This window comes from Cicer arietinum, chromosome 2 (assembly GCF_000331145.2).
Source record: "Cicer arietinum cultivar CDC Frontier isolate Library 1 chromosome 2, Cicar.CDCFrontier_v2.0, whole genome shotgun sequence".
Lineage (NCBI taxonomy): Eukaryota > Viridiplantae > Streptophyta > Magnoliopsida > Fabales > Fabaceae > Cicer > Cicer arietinum.
The window spans coordinates 15,208,695-15,214,117 of NC_021161.2; the positions used below are offsets into that span (position 1 = coordinate 15,208,695).

At 31.7% G+C, this 5,423-nt stretch overlaps 1 long non-coding RNA gene across 1 annotated transcript; it reads right to left on the reverse strand.

The window, feature by feature from the left end:
- Positions 1 to 3,563: 3,563 nt before the first annotated feature.
- Positions 3,564 to 5,025, reverse strand: LOC140919490 (uncharacterized). The gene is made up of 2 exons (XR_012162098.1): positions 4,141 to 5,025; positions 3,564 to 3,862 (listed from the first exon to the last, which is right to left on the reverse strand). It is a non-coding gene; the product is annotated as an uncharacterized lncRNA (long non-coding RNA).
- Between the last annotated feature and the right edge of the window lie 398 nt (positions 5,026 to 5,423).

Sequence of the window (5,423 nt, forward strand, 5' to 3'; positions counted from 1 at the left end):
ATAAGAAATGAATTGGGTCCCGTAAAGAAAGGAAATCGCACATATCTACCTCCAGCCGCTCACTCTCTATCTAGAAAGGAAAAAATTGTTTTATGTAAATTTCTACACGAAGTTAAAGTTCCAGAAGGATACTCTTCAAACATTAAAAATTTTGTTTGTATGAAATAGCTCAAGTTAAAAGGTTTGAAGACCCATGATTGTCATATTTTAATGGAACATTTGCTACCAATAGGTATACATTCCATTTTACCTGAAAAAGTTCGACTAGCCTTAACTAGATTATGTTTCTTCTTCAGGGAAATTTGTAGTAAAGTGATCGACCCTCAGAAATTACCGACATTGCAGAGGGAAATTGTTGTTACTTTGTGTGAGCTTGAAATGTATTTCCCACCATCGTTTTTTGATATAATGGTTCACCTTACTGTTCATCTGGTTAAGGAGACACAACTTTGTGGGCCAGCTTATATGAGATGGATGTATCCGATAGAACGATATATGAAAATATTAAAAGGGTACGTAAAAAGTAGAAGTCGACCAGAAGGTTGTATTGCTGAACGATACATTGTTGAAGAGGCTGCTGAATTTTGTACTGAATATCTGTCCAATGTTGAATCCATAGGGCTTCCCATGTCTCGTCATTCGGGAAGACTATCAGGAGAAGGGATAACTGGAAGGAGACTACTGACTCAAGTTAAAAGGTTTGAAGACCCATGATTGTCATATTTTAATGGAACATTTGCTACCAATAGGTATACATTCCATTTTACCTGAAAAAGTTCGACGAGCCTTAACTAGATTATGTTTCTTCTTCATGGAAATTTGTAGTAAAGTGATCGACCCTCAGAAATTACCGACATTGCAGAAGGAAATTGTTGTTACTTTGTGTGAGCTTGAAATGTATTTCCCACCTTCATTTTTTGATATAATGGTTCACCTTATTGTTCATCTGGTTAAGGAGACACAATTTTGTGGGCCAGCTTATATTAGATGGATGTATTCGATAGAACGATATATGAAAATATTAAAAGGGTACGTAAAAAGTAGAAGTCAACCAGAAGGTTGTATTGTTGAACGGTACATTGTTGAAGCTGCTGAATTTTAAACTGAATATCTGTCCAATGTTGAATCCATAGGGCTTCCCATGTCTCGTCATTCGGGAAGAATATCAGAAGAAAGGATAATTGGAAGGAGACTACTGACTATATCAAGGATAGAATGGGAGCAGGCACAATTGTATGTTCTGCACAATGATGATGAGGTTCAACCGTATGTTACAATACACATGGATCAGTTATCTCGTTTAAACATGAATAGGAATCAAAATTGGATAACTCGAGAGCACAATCGAAGTTTCATAACATGGTTAAAAATTCACATAAAGTCAAAGTTTGATATAGACCCCCGATCAATTTCACAGAGATTGAGGTGGCTAGCAAATGGTCCGAGTTTACAGGTCTTTTCTTACAGTGGTTATGTTATTAACGGCTACACATTTTATACCAAAGAACAAGATGATTAGACCACTATGCAAAATAGCGGAGTCACTCTCGTAGCTGACACGATGCATGTCTCAAGTGCAAAAGACAAAAACCCAATATATGCAAATCTATCATATTTTAGGGTTATCGAGCGCATATGGGAGTTAGACTACACAATGTTTCGTGTTCCCATATTTGGTTGCAAGTGGGTCGATAATAATAATGGCGTTCGGATTGATGAGTCAGGATTCTTGCTTGTCGATTTTAATAGGGTGGGATACAAAGACGAGCCTTTTATTTTAGCATCGCAAGCTCAACAAGTGTTTTATGTCACTGATCCTTCTAATGATAAATGGTCTGTTGTCCTATCGACCAATAAAATAAGTGATGATAACAATAATGATGAAGATGTTGGTAATGATCTTTTATTTGCAACATCACAACAACCACATGAAATTGATTCAACTGATGATGGTTTATATCTTAGAGATGATCATGATGAGGGAATTTGGATTAATCCATCGTTTCGTATTGTAAATGGACAAACAAATGTGAATGTCACCAGGAAAAGAAGAAGGGCATCTTAATGTATATGTTTAATTGTTTTATATAAGCTATGCATGTAATCTGAACTGTGTTATTGTAAATATGCATGTAATCTGAATTGAGTGTTTTATACTAAGTTCTGATTAATTTATTTTCTGAACTGAACTGAACTGAACTGTACAGAGAGATTCTCATTGTCATTTCTAATAATTCATGCATGTAATCTGAATTGAGTGTTTTATACTAAGTTCTGATTAATTTATTTTCTGAACTGAACAATTAAGTTTTTAAATGCTTAAAATAACTTTTCAACTAAGCATGCACCTTAACTTTTTTATGAAGACTTGTACTAGAGATTTTATTCGGGTTTTTGTACCAGAGAAATTTTAGACGTGTAAAAGAAGATAAAGTGATGTGAAACAAAGTGGATAAATATTTTATTTGGAATACTGCATGTTGTTGAGAATTGTTGATTCAAAAAGTTACACGGGAACAACTATAAAACAATATTTTTTAACATATGTGCCGAATTTATCATACTCCATATATGTATAAATCCCTCCATATTACAATAACTTTTATATTTATATTTGATAATTTAAGAAAAGATATAAATAAATGAAAGAAAATAATGAATTTATTTATTTTTATTAATTTTTCAATAAATTAGTGTACTTTTATTATCATAAACTAGTATTTAGACAAATATTATTGTATCCTCTTGTTTATTTTTGTATTGCGCTAAGATGTACTTTTTGTGTAATTTTAATTATAATTTTATTTATTTATTTATATTATTCATTTTATGTAGTTTAATGGGATTGTTAACATATTGTACGCAACATGTTTATTGTATAAACTCACAAATTGAGGAAGTGAGATAGAGTGTCAACCATATTATGCTATTATTTTAACATTTTTCAAATTTAAATTAATGTGTTAAATTAAGTGCGAGTATTTAAAATAAAACTTCAAGGAAGAATCATTTTGTTTATGACAAAAAGCCACACCAAACTAGGGTGTTCGCTGAATATATTGTTATAGATACAAAGTGAAGATTAATAATTTGTGAGTAAGGTTTATAACATTAATTAGATGATACTGCCAAAAAAATAATTAAAGTAACATTAAAAAATAAATTGGATAGCTTTATGGAAGAAATAAATTTTGAAAATGTGATAATTATTGTAGGATAGGTGGAATATTATATTAGTTTTGAACTAGTTCAAGCACTAATTTATTAGTTTAATACTCCTCTTTTTTTTTAATAGTCATTTTTTGATTTTTTTTATATATATCGAGACAACTAATAAATTTTGTTACTTATGATGTCATTATTATTTTTTTTATATATTATTTATTATCTTATCTCATATTCTTTTCCTATAAATGAAACAATTAAAAAGTAGCGGAGGAATAACAAAGACTGATTTAGTTATTAATCATTGAATTTCCTCTTCTTAATATAGTTTGATGCTATAATATGATTCCAACTTAGTATATTGAACATTGAATTTCTTGAATGTAAGTTTTAGGACGTGTTTGATTTTCAATTTGGGATACCCAAATTATTATTTGGACCAAAGTAACGTGTCTGATATAGATTTTTCCTAAATCCTAATTAAGGAACTCTAAACAAATAAACCAAACACTTGATTAATGTCCTGCTCAAACCACACTTTGTATTTTATTTGACATAATAAGCATTACATTGTTCTTCCTCCAAGCTTAAATTGGCTTTTACACGTGCACACAAAGGAACCATTGGTACATGACTATTCCTTGTTGGTAGATGACACTGGTTCCTCTCCTTCTTCATCTTTTCAGGCCCAATATGCCTAAATAAAAAAAGAGGAATGCTAATAGTCAAGAGAAATATGATTAAATTGGTTTTTTTGGCAAAAATTACTTATGATTAGTTGATCATAAATTTTTGTTCAATGTCATTTTGTTAGGGTGTTAAATTGCGGTATGCAACTTCAATGACGTGCATAGTTGCAGCTGCAATATAGAGCATTTACAACACATAAACTTTTGTAATGTGACTGTGACCGACCGTAATTGTTACCGCAATTTAATTCTTAAGTGCTATGAAGAGAAAGGGAAATTTTCTTACCTTGTTCCAGTCCTCTTCAAACATGACTAGCAGCACTATCTGCTACAAGCAATGACTCCTCTTGTTTTGCAACCAATCCTTCATATTTTTTTGTCTTCTTTACTTGTTTGGTGACTCTCTTTGTTGAAAGAATCTTCTCATGTTCATGCAAGCTATTACTTCTCTCATTTTTTATACATACAAGTTGAAGGTAACTTGGACCAGAAGATGCATCTGAAGCCATAGAATCATCATCACTTTCTTCATTCTCATCATTTTTCTCACCTTTATTATCATTATCATAATGAATTTTCTCATCATTGTTGCCATATTCATCCATATCTACCACACTTTGGTCCTCATCAGTGTAAATTTCTCTATGGAAAGGAGATCCAATGTAATTGGTCCATCCAGACTCAGTGCCATTGAATTCTCCTCCTGATGCTACTAAATCTTGAGAAGGCTCCATAGAAACAAAATGTATTCACAATTAATAATTTTTGAACTTCGGTTTTTTCTTCTATTTCAGATGGAATGGCACTAATATTTTATAGCCTCAGTTATGGTTTTAAATTACGGTTGTAGATATGACAGGAACCTTTATAGTACAGGAAAATGAGGTCGAAATTGCACTTGAGATACTGAAGCAGAGACTTTAAAATCTACAATATTACAGTCACAATTGTGGTTCGACACCGCAATTTAAAACCATGAAATGAGTCTAGGTGCACTTGTTAATTCCAAAGGCTAACATTGAGTTTCAAAGACAGGACAAAGACCCAATCTCAACAGTGTGAAGGTTCATTATTGTATTGACAGGGTACGTTTTAAATTACCTGGCAATTCTATCACCATAACTCTCACTCACTGCAGCTCCCATCACTACAAGACAAGAATTTTTGTGTGTGTGAGAATACAGTCAAACAGAACAAGAGAGATTGATCCCTATCTAAAACTCAGAAATTTTAGGGTCCTCTTTCATGCAATTACAATGTACAATTAACTTTTGAATGTTAATTTTAAGTCTAGTAGAAGTGGCTAGTCTCAAATGACATATTGAACTAGAGATTGAATGTTAATTGAAAATTATCTCATGCTTCTAAGAGAGTTATTTACAAGAGTTATCAACTATTATTTATCACTAAAATCTATCTCAAATAAACAGTGGATACCTCTCGTAAGGATAACAGACAAACATGATAAATATGGGCATATTTTGTGTGTGTTTGATTATACCTAATAAAAATTGATTTTAAATGAATTGATTTTGTAAATTTGACAAAAACAACAACCAATTCTAAAGT